The sequence below is a fragment of the Pinus tabuliformis genome, chromosome Q, assembly GCF_031772625.1.
Source record: "Pinus tabuliformis cultivar Carrire ecotype Pingquan chromosome Q, CPIR1, whole genome shotgun sequence".
Classification (NCBI taxonomy): domain Eukaryota; kingdom Viridiplantae; phylum Streptophyta; class Pinopsida; order Pinales; family Pinaceae; genus Pinus; species Pinus tabuliformis.
This window is the reverse complement of record NC_142296.1, coordinates 940,911,977-940,926,487: the sequence shown is the minus strand read 5'-3', so window position 1 is coordinate 940,926,487 and position 14,511 is coordinate 940,911,977. Positions and strand designations below refer to the sequence as shown.

General features: G+C 40.8%; 1 non-coding gene across 1 annotated transcript; it reads left to right on the top strand.

The window, feature by feature from the left end:
- The first annotated feature begins 4,987 nt into the window (after positions 1 to 4,987).
- LOC149222559 (U2 spliceosomal RNA) lies at positions 4,988 to 5,184 on the top strand. Its single transcript, XR_016249838.1, has one exon. It is a non-coding gene; the product is annotated as a U2 spliceosomal RNA (small nuclear RNA).
- Positions 5,185 to 14,511: the final 9,327 nt, after the last annotated feature.

Below are 14,511 nucleotides of genomic sequence, written 5' to 3'. Positions count from 1 at the left end.
GCAGAGTATAACAATCTCCATAATGCAATAATCTACGCACGAGTGTTGGAAACTTCACCTCCATGCCAACAAAAATGATAATCCATACGAGGACTAATAATGATGTGTGTGCCACAACCACATTTGTTATTCTTGGCAGCTCCACCAAAAAACCTACCCAGACAACAACCACCAATATTCCTGAGTCATATATGTCTCAAAGTGGCCTTGTCAAGAACAGGCCCAAATTCTCTGAAATAAGCAAAAAAGATAAATAACAGATACTATTGATATAAATAACAGGCCTCCTCCTCCTCATTATTTTTTTCGTTGTCGTGAAATTTGTTAATTTCCTTCTTATTGTTGTTGTCGTCGTTGTTAAAGTTCACACTCTTTTTGCTAATTTCATCCTTGATGTTGTTGTTGTTGTTAAAATTCACACTCTATTCGTTAATTTCATCCTGATCACTCTTTTTGTTAATTTCATCCTTATTATTATTATTGTTGTTGTTGTTGTTAAAATTCACACTCTATTTATTAATTTCATCCTTATTATTGTTGTCGTTGTTGTTGATATCCGTTTCTGAAAGTGGGTAGGTAACACGACCTTCATTAAGCTTCAAACCTTGCTCGCTACTTGCTCTTACCATTGTTGATATGCAACCATGTACGCAATAGTTGTTGGGGCTTCGTGTAAGATATTGGTAACTTTGGAACGATGCTGTTGAGTAGGCCTTTTCATCTTTAAAAACAAGTTCCTTTTGTATGGAACGATGTTGTCGAGTAGGCCTTTTCAGCGTTAAAAACAAGTGCCTTTTGTATGGAACAATGTTGTTGAGTAGGCCTTTTCAACTTTAAAGGAAGCCACGTGCAATGCACCCGCTTTAGTGGTGCCCTATTTAACTAACACTTTTGCCCTGGAATGTGATCCATCGGGCGGGGGTTTGGGAGCTATGCTGATGCGGTTGACAGACATTTGCGCAAGTCCACCTATGAGAAAAGAGATGATGGCCATCTTTCATGTAGCCGAGACTTGGCACCCATATCTTATTTGGAGGTGCTTCCAAATCGATATCATCCTCATAGTTTGAAGTATTATCTGGACGATATGCTATCATCCTTGGAGAAACACAAATGGGGCACTAAGATGCATATGTATGATTGTGACATCATATACAAGAAAGGCAGTGAGGCATCTGCTTTATTGCAAAAATATGAGGAGAAATGATCTCTCCTTGCCTTATCCTTTTCGGTTCCCGATCGTCTCGTCAAAGGTTGTCAATTGTATCTGGATATCGACGGGCGATTCAATTCATCCAAAATTCTTTAGGAGAATCCCGACCCCCCTAAGAGATAAACATGACAACAAGATACCATGAAGCATAAGGGGTGCATTCTTTTGATTCAAAATTCTGCTCTAACACAATTCCTGTCTTAGATGACTTGTGTTCATCTCCTACCACGGGAACTTTGGCTTTCAGCGTACCTATGAATCAATTATGCGCTCTTTCTCCTGGGAAGGCATGAAAACACACATCTAGGCTTTTGTACATACATGTGGTGCTTGTTAAAAGAACAAGGGTGAGATGGCGAAGAAGCATTGTCACCACTAGCAATATCAACCACCATCAGGACCGACATTTCCATGGATCTCCTGAAGGCATACAACCAATATGTCATCATCATTTTCGTCGACCACGCTTGCAAATGTGCTCACTTTTGTACCCTATCACACCCATTTACACCTTCTGTAGTTACCCATGTTTTCGTGGAACCAACGTTTAAGTTGCACGCCGTCCCACCTCCCGTTGCGTTGAATCGAGATCCCACACTCGCCAACAATTTCAAGCACGACTCGTTTAAACTTTAGGGTACTCAACTGAAAATGAGTATCGATCATCATCCCCATATTGATGGCCAGATAGAGGTGGTCAATAAGTGCTTGGAAACCTCTTTGAGATGCTTTTCCTAAAAGATGCAACACCAATGAGCATAATAGCCACCCCTTACTCATTTATGGTGTAATACCTCTTATCACGATGCTACCAAAATGACACCATATGCAGCTTCCTGTGGCCAAAAAATCCTAGCAGTGGCTTCGTATTTACCAGGCACACCCTAGCTACACGAAGTTGACTTCACACTTCACACCAAAGAAGCCATTCTACAAACCCCGCAGGACGATTTGGTTTTGGCTCAAAGAGTAATGGAGCGGCGAGCTGACTAGCATCGCTCGAAGAAGGGGAACAAGTGTTTCTAGTTGGACAAGGCAATTGGCTCTGATGTCTTTGAAAATATAAGTTCCAACTCCAATGATTTCCAAATTTCTTATCTTACCCTTAGTTTTATTGTCATATATTGGCGTAAGGTCTCCGTTCTTGAATTGCTTCTTCTTTCTTCTTTTCTTTTCTTTTCTATATTTTGATCGTGGCGGGATTACACTGCTTTTTCTTCTTTTTTTCTTAGGCATAGCAATGCATGTTTTTAAGTCATAATAGTTATTGGACTATCTTCCATAGACGCCGGCATGTCAAGTTTAAGCACACTTGTATTTTTTGTTGCCGAAGGCATCCAGTGCATTCAAGCCACTGCTTTTTTCCCGGCACAGTTTTAAATGGGATATGGCATGTTTGATCTTGTGGGTTTTCCCATATGCTCATAAAAATCTCAACTCTTTCTCATCCAATTTATCCCTACTGATCTTTCGAATTTTGGTCAGGCTCTTCATTGAAATCTCGTTGGAAGACTCTGCTACTCCGTTGGCCTAAGGGTGACAACCATAACTCTTTATACGTTGAATCGTGAATTCTTAAATTAATATCTTATTGGTATGACTTAGGAGTGGGTGCCTTGACCACTTATTATTCACATGGGGCATCAAAGCCTTATAATGATATTCTCATAAATAAACCTCCTTGTTGTCTTCGTGGTGTTGTCCCAAACTAGTTCTATTTCTACCCGCTTTGCTCGCGTCATAGTTTTACTTTTACTTGTTTGGTTTCAATCGTCGCCCTCTCACAAAAAAATGGACCAAAAAAACTTTGTTGGCCACAGCTCGAATGGTGGGTATGGAAGAACGAGTTATGGTGGGGATCTAATATTTCTATAGAGATCTACCCATTCCCTGAGACTTATGTCAAGTACCTAAACAAGTTCTATGGTCGTCGTAACCGAGGGGGTTAGCTCGATCGATTGCCACAAATTTTGTTGGGCAGTTGGGTAGTTTCGTTCCAGCAGGTGCTTAGTGTGAATCCCCTTGGGTTAGGTGTACTGGTCTATGCCAACGAGGTTTACTAAGGAAGCCATCCACAAAATGTGAGGAATCATCTTTTAGGTTTCCCTACGAAGTCTCTCTGGGAGAAAAGAAGTTATCTAGTCTATGTGCAGATTAGGCTACCAAAGTATTACATGGGCGATCTCGTTTGGATCTTTATGTTGTTCGTAATCCATCTTGATGCTTTCCAGAATGGGAAAATTGGAGGAATCAGCTCAAAGGACCATTTTTCCGAGTGGTCCCAATTTGGAAACTTCCGAGTTAAAATTTTCAGGAGTCATTTCAATGCCTTAAATGAACACTTTTTGTGGTCCCGCACTCACCTTACTATGCACCCAAATTCCATAACATGCACGCTGATACCTTTCTAATGGCGCGAGAATCACCTGAATCAGAGCTCGTATGAGAAAGTTATGTCGGTCCTATAATGTCCACCTGGCACCTCATCGTGTGCTTCTTTATTGATGCCCAAGTTTTATGATCAGGGATGCATCTCCTCAAGGTATCATTCGGTCTCCGTTGTACAAGTGTCCATGAGTCAACGTGTAGCAAACAACCTTCACAACGATGCACGCTTCTTATGCTATTCTGTGTCCAAGGATACTTGGCATATCACCCCCACAAGCATATTGCAGGAATCTTAGTCTCGAGATTAAAGGATGTTCTTTGAGAGTTCTATGTGAGCGATAAACAATGGGAGGTCCGCTATAGGGCCTTGGAATAGAGTCGTGACAGACTTATGCATCTCATGGTCAGGTTGGGCCGTATGAGGGAAGAGAGGCCAAGGTTGCGAGAAGAGCTTGAATTTTTGGAAGACAGGGTTAGAAGGGATATTCTTAGCGTTCGTTGTTCGGTTGGGAAGATTTAAGTTGCTAGCCGTGATGAAGAAGAAGTTGTGTCATATGAAGAGGATGTTGGCCCGATGGTTAAGTGTGAAGAAAGTGTTGTGAATATGCCGACGAAACAGGAAGAACTTTATGGGATGAAGCTTGCATAGGTTGAGTCAAGAAATGGGCGAAGGAAGCTTGTGTTTTCCGATGCGATGGATGACTTTCCTTTGGAAGGCTCGGATGACACCCTGTTTGATTGTAGGGCAAAGGGACGTTGTTTGATGCAGGACTTGTTCGGGTGGTATTCAACCTCGGGGTAGATGGTGGGAATGCCCGAGACAAGCGCTAAACATGATGAACTTATGTGATGGATGAGTCATGTTCGGTTGAGTGAGGACTTGGCCAATGCTCAACACAACTCATGCAAATAAGGAAGGAAGGGCACACTGAAGAGGAAGGCAACATGACACATATTTGGGTGGACTTAATCATTGGAGCCTTGTTTGGACCAATTAGAGAAATTTTGAGGTCTAAAATGGGCCCTCCTAAGGAATATTATGAAATAATAGTGCAAATAATCAAATAATATTAGATTACATCATCAAATTTTAGAGGAAAAAAAAACCAAAACAAATACAAATCTAGTTTTTTCAACTCGTATTTTCAATTTATCTCCCAATGGTTTTCCTCAAATTTTGAGCGGGAGCACTTGTTGGACGCAAAAATAAATTCCTCATCCAGGGAAGACCCATGCTGCATACTTCTCATGGACCCAGCTACACGAAAAACGAGAAATACATGAAAAACGTTATTGCAATCACGTTTTTCATGTATTTCTCATTTTTCGTGTAGAAAAATGAGAAGGGGAGTAATAGAAAAAGAAGCGAAAGAGGAGAGGAAAAGCATACCTTTCTCGGCCTTTTGGCTAAGATCAAGTGTAGTATCTGTTCTTATCAGTTTAATATCTGATACGTGGTTCATAGAACCACATGATATTAAATGTATTTTTCTAGGGGGAGGGCCCACTTACAATAGCTTGCTATTGGGGCTTTCGGGCGTCGCTTGTGCGTTGCACTACAGCACCAGCCTGGCGCACCCCACGAAGACAAGACCAAATAAATAAATAAATTGGGGAATGGTTTGTGAAGGAAATGAAATATGAAATCTTTCGCCTTCATCTTTTTTGAGATTTTGTTGATCACAGAGCTTTGCTTTTGACGCAGAGCAAGGATGCAGGTGGTGTGTATGTCAAATCTTTAATCTGGAAGCAGAGCAAGGAGGCAGGTGTGTATGTCAAATGAATTTTCGTGTTTAATCCGGAAGCAGAGCGCATGAATTTTCATCTTTAATCGAGATGCAAAGCGCATGAATATTCATCCTTAATCCAGAAGCAGAGCAAGGATGCAAGTGTAATGTCAAACGAATTTAGATGTTTTAATCCAGAAGCAGAGCAGGTGTGCATGTCAAATGAATTTTGATATTTGATATCTATCAGCAGCGATTTCAACCATGGCTTGACTTTACAAAAGGCGTGCAGGAAGAAGTGATGTTGTGTATATTCCAAAGTCATTAACAACATGAGAAGATTTCAACCATGGCTTGACTTTACAAAAGGCGTGCAGGAAGAACTGATGTTGTGTATATTCCAAAGTCATTAACAGCATGAGAAGCACTCTGGTAAACATTGAAAAATTACTTTTGAAATGTGACAATGGGGTCGAGTACGGTTCTAAGGAAATTTTTTTCATTGTCAATTGCGAAAAGGGCAGAATAGGGACTGACTGATTTCGTAGGGAGAGTGCAGGGTGCAGAATAGTCAATGAGACGAGGTTTGCGAAAAGGGCAGAATAGGGATTGATTTCTTAGGGAGAGTGCAGGGTGTGTGCTCAAAAATATATATACAGGATTGTCGAACTCATTTTGGGCAAGAAAAACCAATGTGAAGTTGATTTTGACTGTAATGATTTGGATGCTTTGTGCTTATGACTCTATTTGGTGCAGCAAGGCGGGATTGGACAAATATCTCACCCCTGCCTACAGTGGATCACGCACAGTTCAGTTCACTGGGAAGTTCGGTCAGACACAAACTCAAGCAGTGTGCATGTGCTGAATGAATAATAGAAAGAACTAAACACAACGGGATTTCCCTCGTTTTTATTAGTTCTCCCGGTAGTGGAATTTACAATGCTTGCAACCTCCAATGGCTGTTGTTGTTACAACAATAAGAATTAAAACCACGACATGACCAAGTCCCTTTTTTTCTCGTAACTTACCCATGGGTCTGAGTTTCGGTTGCACTCACATTCACTGTTCAAACAACTGTCAATGACTCCTTTTAAAGCTGGGGAACATTATGGTTATACCCTGTTTCTGCATTTTCTCCTCTCCACAAATATAGGATTGATGGACTCGTGTTGGGAAAACAACATCATCATCCAAAGCCGATGGGAAAATAGTAATGAGAATTTGCAACTTTGGTCTTGGGCCCCTTGAGTCAAGGTAACAAAAATCAATTGTGACATTGGAATGCATGAAATATTGCTGGGCCAAATACTTGCAAAACTGTTCTCTTCTCTTCCACTGGTAGCCTGCGTTTCGCTTGAGCCACGTTGGCTATATATACGCGCTGTAAAAACCAGAAATCCAACGACAATATGTCAAGTTGTGAAAGCCTCCGTTCTAAATTCGATTTTGATGGTTCTTCAGGAGGTTGACCTAGCAATGCGGGTTTTGAGTTTGTAAATAGGAATCACATGGAAGAACCATCCCATGTTGCTGTAGGGAATATAGTCCAACCTGCCAAGAATTATGTCACACGTTGTGGCTGCCAAGAAGGAACGAAAACTAAACTTCCATGAATTTGAATGTAGAAGCATAAAACAACATGGAAGGGACTCAAAACTCAATCGTGATCAATTAAGGAATCGAGAATCTTACATGCATCATTAGAGGTTGGAGTCCCCATTGTCATAAAGAAAAATAAGGGCGGCTTCCCTCATCCCGTATTTGCGACTCAAACACGCAAGGAGCAGGAAGGACGGGTGCAACAAGATATCCAGATCTGGAGCATCCTCCAGGGGATATATGGAAAGACAAAATCAACAACTTCACATCGAGAATGATGCACTTGAGGAGTAATGTGGGATGATCAAGGAACTTTTAATGATGGCAATTCAAGTCATCAATCCACCTTGTCACAAAATGAATCCATCCATCATGGCACTTAAAAAAGCATCTGCATGGGAGAGGTGTGGAAACCCCTTGATCAAATTAATCATCATCATTACACAACGGAACCTAGAGCCAAGTACATTGGATGGTCTGATGTGTAAAGTCGCTGACAAGGAGATCACTAAGATGAACGCCTTACTATCCTCCAGTGGTCTACACAAACTCCTAAACTTATGTTTGCAGTATATGGAACTCTGCTCGCACGTTGTCTCTCCCCTGTAATGTTGTCTATCTTTGTCCTTGTTTGATTGAGCGAGTCTTTTGTGGTTGCTACCATGGAGGATCCCATCTCGGTTTTCTTTAGTGCACTGGTAAAATATTGAGTCTTCACCCAGGTTTTTGTGATTGCTAGCATGGAGGATCCTATGTAGGTTTCTTGTAAATGACCGAGTCTTCCTCTTCCTCTTCCTCCAGGCATCCGCTACACCTGTTTGGCCCTTGGAAGGCATCCCATTCTTATTCCTACTTGAGATAGGATTTTATTATTCGTTGCCAACAAACAGAGGGCTCCTGACTTCTAGCCACAGTTTTGGGAGCTACACCTTCTTCTTGGGCTTGTCATTTGACAAGACCCAATCTTGATTGGTTTGTTGCGTCTCTCTTCTTTGCCGGGTGTTATTGTCCTTTCTCTTTTGGCTTTCCAACCAATTTTGAATTATACACTTTTAACGAATCACTTTTCTCTTTCCGTGTTTAATGTTGATGATTTTGATTTCAAAGATATCGAGCATTGCTCCAACATTGTCCCTTTTAGTTTTTTTAATCTGAAATGTTCAGCCCTCCCCTCCCAAAATTGTCCAGTGGTCTTTGACATTCTTCCCATTTTCATCTCGTTGCTTTGGCATGTGTTTGTTGGTGAGCTCGAAACATGCCTTATGTTTGGTGAATTGACTTGACACACGGTTGGTGAGCCTGAAACAGGGTTTCATGTTCGTTGAATTGACCCGAAGGGATACATGGAGTGAAATCGTTTTACTCGAAAAATTTAGAGTGAAGATAGCAAGAAGCGCTGCACCTTCAATTAAGCTCTTCTACTATCAAGCATTCAAGAAGTCCTGATGATGGATCCCGGTTGGGATTTGAAACATTGACGAAAAATGGTTTTTACTGTGGATTCTCCGGTAACTAAGTCAAAAGATATAAACCACAGATGTCTTAAATCCAGAATCATTTCCCTATACGGAGGGGATACATGGAGTGAAATCATTTTACTCGAAAAATTTAGAGTGAAGATAGCAAGAAGAGCTGCACCCTCAATTAAGCTCTTCTACAATCAAGCATTTAAGAAGCCCTGATGATGGGTCCCGGTTGGGATTTGAAACGTTGACGGAAAATGGTTTTTACTGTGGATTCTCCGGTAACTAAGTCAAAAGATATAAACCACAGATGTCTTAAATCCAGAATCATTTCCCTATACAGAGGGGATACATGGAGTGAAATCATTTTACTCGAAAAATTTAGAGTGAAGATAGCAAGAAGAGTTGCACCCTCAATTAAGCTCTTCTACTATCAAGCATTCAAGAAGTCCTGATGATGGATCCCGGTTGGGATTTGAAACGTTGACGGAAAATGGTTTTTACTGTGGATTCTCCGGTAACTATGTCAAATGACCTGACATGTGTTGGTTCCAGAGCTCGAAACATGCCTTCATCTTCGTCGAATTGACTTGACATTTTTTGGTCGCTGAGCTGGGTACATGGCTTCATGTTTGGTGAATTGACTTGACATGTGTTGGCTGTTGAGCCCCAAACATGCTTTCATGTTTGCTTAATTGACTCGACATGCTCTGGTTGTAGAGCTCATGTGAATTGACTCGACATGTGTCGGTAGTTGAGCTCCAAACATGCCTTCATGTTTGGTGAGTTGAAAATAAATTGACTTCACATTGGGTCTTGTCAAATGACAAGCCCAAGAAGAAAATGTAGCTCCCAAAACTGTGGCTAGAAGTAAGCAGCGCCCTGTGTGTTGGTAGCGGATAATAAAATCTATCTCAAGTAGGAATAAGGAAGGGATGCCTTTCACGATTGGTGAATTGAAAATAAATTTAGGGCATGGGATAGGAATATAAAACCCCAAATTATTTTATTTTTATTTTTCAAGATCCCCTCATTCGAGTTGTGCCTCCATTTGCAAGACCATCCCCCTGGCCTGGCATGCCGATTGAGAAACCTCGGGGCCCGGAGGAAGGTAACCCCTTGGAAACGGAGGGTCTCTTTTTCGAATTCTTGTGGTGAGCGATGCCAACTTGGATTTCATTAATTTTTCAAGACCCCCTCATTTAGCATTGTGCCTCCGTTTGCAGGATTGTTGGCTTGTCGGTTGAGAGTAGTGATGCCAACTTGTTGTTTAGTATTTTTTCCAAGATCCCCTCATTCAGCGTTGTTCCTCCATTTTGCAAGGCTATCGGCTTATGGGTTGTGAGAGCCCTCAGGGCCCGGAAGAAGGTAACCGCTTGGGAACGAAAGGTCTCTTTTCGAATTCTGTGATGCGGACTTGCTTTCCGAGGGAGTGTTTCTAGGGTTCAAGCAGTTGATAATTATGCTTGAATTGGCAACGACGATCGACATCCTCACTCTATCGGTGTACAACGATAGCTATCCCTGAAGTAGAGCACATGCCTTTGCTTGATTGTTTTATGTTATCCCTAGGCCCCACGCATAAATCAATTTCCCTCCCTGCGGAGAACAGGGAAATATGGGAGCTTGACAATGTACTTAACGAGGGATAGTAGAACAACCCCAAGAGGCTATGATCAGAAGGAGCCTTCTATGGTGAAAGGTAATAACAACATAAACCCTCTTGAATGCTACATGGCGATCGGGGATTTAACCTCCAGTGCCATTGGGGGAAGAGGTCAAGTGTCTTCAACTTAAAGAGCCTAGACCACAGAGTACCATATAATCACAATGATGAAATCCCCTCCCCCCACTGCGCTACGCCTCCCAAGTCATGGGTCTAGGGGGTAGTGAATTAAGAACTCCCCACTACAAACTAGTGAAGCTGGGCATGATTACAAACCTCTGAAAAATGATACAAAAAGGAAGAGACCACCTTAATTGAACAACATATTCAAATAGAGATATGTGAAACCTTGAAACCCCTGAACCGAAGGATAAGATATATATAAAAAAAAGAGAGAGATTAATTTGATTGATGTTGTGACTGAAAGGTAGGTCCATGGGGCGTGGAGACCCGGAAAGGTGGCCATCCACTAAATTAGATTTGCATATGGAGGGGTGTGGAGACCACGAAAGAAAAAGCCTGCGAGGACAAATGGCCATCCACTAAATTAGATTTGCATATGGAGGGGTGTGGAGACCACGAAAGAAAAATTTTGCAAGGACAAATGTATAGCCATGTATTCACAGAAGTGGTATGCATGAGAACATTTTTGATGGATCTTGACAAGGAGAGCAACAGAAGTTGGGGCAGGAAGAATTTCGTATGGAGCAAGTTTCAAAGAAGCATTCAGAGAGGCTAGGAACAACTGGGCAAACCTGAAGGTGGGGCAGGAAGAATTTCATATTTGGAGCTAGTTTCAAAGGAGCATTCAGAGAGGCTAGGAACAACTGGGCAAACCTGAAGTTGGGGCAGGAAGAATTTCGTATTTGGAGCAAGTTTCAAAGAAGCATTCGGAGGGGCTACAAACAACTGGGCAAACTGATTTCTCTTTCATTGCATTGCTGATAGGGCTGGCAACAGTAAAAAGGAGTCTACACATTCAAATTCGAAGAGATTCGACGATAGCCATTGACCATATCAATAGTAAAGTCCCCAATCCTTGAAGGTTCTTTCCAAGGCGCTGAGAGAGAATTTCAATAAAATTTCTTTTCAACACGTTTATAGAGTTAAAATCTTCCTACATAGGAGGAAGAAGCCGAGTCCCAACTCTCGGCCAATGTCAGATGCTTATATGACTAACACCCAGCCACTGTCAGATGCCTATATGACTAACACCCTGCAACTGTCAGATGGTTATATGGAGACTAGCAACAACAAGTGGCTAAAAACTGCATGACAGACGCTGATAGATCTGCGCTGTTTCATTTCTTTGTTTTTCCACAGGGAAGGAAGATCTGGATCCAAGTTTTTGTTAGAAGAGCCTGTATGACAATTAATTCTTTTGTATGTATGCAGTAATTGGGCTTTTTTTTGTCAGGTTTTGATATTGACAAAGAGCTTTTCGTGAATGCTCAGGTGCATTGCAATGTATATTAGAATTTCTCTTTCATACAGTAAATATACAATTTCTATTTTCCCTCAAAAGGAAAGGAAACGCAGCACAAACACAACGTCCCCTTGATACGGGGAACGCATCAGGAATATCCACCAGTTTAGCACAAGAATACGAACAAATCACGAATATCCAAGAGAGTTAATTAAATGAATACAAACAAATCATGAATATATCCAACAGTTTACTACAAACAAATAAGAAACGATTGCCTCGCTTTTGTGTCTACTGTGAAAACGTTTGACGAATAAATTCCACCGCTGGGACATGAACCAAACCAGGGTCATTAAAATAGACTTTTGTGCTTTTGTGTCTACTGTGAAAACGTTTGACGAATCAATTCCACCGCTGGGACATGAACCAAACCAGGGTCATTAAATTAGACTTTTTCTCTTTTGTGTCTACTGTGAAAACGTTTGACCAATAAATTCCACCGCTGAGACATGAACCAAACCAGGGTCATTAAATTAGACTTTTTTGCTTTTGTGTCTACTGTGAAAACGTTTGACGAATAAATTCCACCGCTGGGACATGAACCAAACCAGGGTCTATCTCGGATGAGGGCGGAATAATTAAATTAGACTTTTTAAAACGGAGCAAACAATTAAGTTGAGCATGAAGTGTGTATGGAGTAATTTTGAAGACAATGCGTGTGTAGTTGGTTTTTTTATTATTATATATATTTATAGAATAGAAGAAGATTGGAACACTAATGTAAATATAAATCTAAATCTGTGAAATCTGTGAAAGGAACGACATTTGCAAACAAAGTATAACAACTAAAAGGAACAACATTTGCAAACAAAGTATAACAACTAGGAAGCAATGGCTTATTTATAGACTAGGAAATTGGGCTATTTATATACTTTATAGACTAGAAAGAAGATTGGAAGACTAGAATCAATCTGTGAAAGGAACGACATTTGCTGACAAACAATAACAACAAGATTAGAGCGTAAGTACGAGGATGAGCTGTCTCCAATAATTTGGGGTGGAATTACAAAGAGTTTAAATTTGGGGTAATTGGTTAAAATAAGGGGAATTACAAATACCTTGGTTCAGGTAAGATATTGGTAACTTTGGAACGATAGTTGTTGGGCTTCGTGTAAGATATTGGTAACTTTTGAACGATGTTGTCGAGTAGGCCTTTTCATCTTTAAAAACAAGTGTCTTTTGTATGGAACGATGTTGTCGAGTAGGCCTTTTCAGCATTAAAAACAAGTGCCTTTTGTATGGAACAATGTTGTTGAGTAGGCCTTTTCGACTTTAAAGGAAGCCACGTGCAATGCACCTGCTTTAGTGGTGCCCTATTTAACTAACACTTTTTCCCTGGAATGTGATCCATCGGGCAGGGGTTTGGGAGCTATGCTAATGTGGTTGACAGACATTTGCGCAAGTCCACCTATGGGAAAAGAGATGATGGACATCTTTCATGTAGCCGAGACTTGGCACCCATATCTTATTTGGAGGTGCTTCCAAATCGATATCATCCTCATAGTTTGAAGTATTATTTGGACGATATGCTATCATCCTTGGAGAAACACAAATGGGGCACTGAGATGCATCTGTATGATTGTGACATCATATACAAGAAAGGCAGTGAGGCATCTGCTTTATCGCAAAAATATGAGGAGAAATGATCTCTCCTTGCCTTATCCTTTTCGGTACCCGATCGTCTCGTCAAAGGTTGTCAATTATATTTGGATATCGACGGGCGATTCAATTCATCCAAAATGCTTTAGGAGAATCCCGACCCCCCTAAGAGATAAACATGACAATAAGATACCTTGAAGCATAAGGGGTGCATTCCTTTGATTCAATATTCTTCTCTAACACAATTCCCGTCTTAGATGACTTGTGTTCATTTCCTACCACGGGCACTTTGGCTTTCAGTGTACCTATGAATCAATTATGCGCTCTTTCTCGTGGGAAGGCATGAAAATGCACATCTAGGCTTTTGTGTTGAAATTATAATTTCAACTGTAGTGAATAGTTGAACAGCAGCATCTACTTTACTTAAAAAAAAAGGGCCACCGCCATTATTGTCTTTTCACCCTTTAATTGTTTTTGTGTTCCCGAAGGAGGAAGATCAGATCCACCGCTATGCCATTACTTCTAAACAACCGCATTAAAGAGCAGAATGGCCGAAAGTGAAAAGAACCAGCCTCGAGCCATCGCAGCATTTATTAGCCATGGGTTTCAACACCACCGACTCAAGAAATACAACAAAAGATCAGATTTGTTCATCATGAGCAGCAGATTGTAGTAGAGACTTCATCAGTGAGTTAAAGCGGTTGATGGATAAGTTATGACCGCTTCCCGCACTATAAAACGTAGACACAGGGGTGTAGAAAAGATTGATAGAGAGTTTTCTTTGTAATGCACAATAGTGCAGAAGTTTTTTTTGTAATACGCAGCAGCACGTATGAAAGAATGAAAAATTTACACACAGCAGTGTAAAATTTTTCAAGAAAGAAACAGAGTGTTACAACAACGTTAATTTTGAGCAGAAACAGAGTGTTTTGTAGATGCACAGGAGTGTAGACATACCAGTGCAAAGTGCAGACACAACAGTGCAAAAACAGTGTGTTGATTTTCAGAGGAGACAGAGTATTTTGCTTTCTGTAATGTACAGCAGTGCAGACACAGTAATGTAATTTTTTTTTTTACAGCGTGAAGTTTTTTTTTAAGTTTTTGAACTGTCTTTAAAGCAGCCTTGTAGTAATCCCTCTGTTAGAGGAAGTATCGTTAATGAATACAAAGTCCCTTTTGTTGTGCGTTGTTGAAACTTTATTATCAGATTTTTTTTATTTTTATTTTTTGTTACGAGGCGTCAAAACAGAGTGTTGTTGAAACACCAGTTTCAGCGCTGCTGAAACACCGTTGCTGAAACACTGCATTCAGCAATTGACGAAACTGCGTTGCTGAAACACCGTATTCCACAAACGATTTTTATTTCCGCT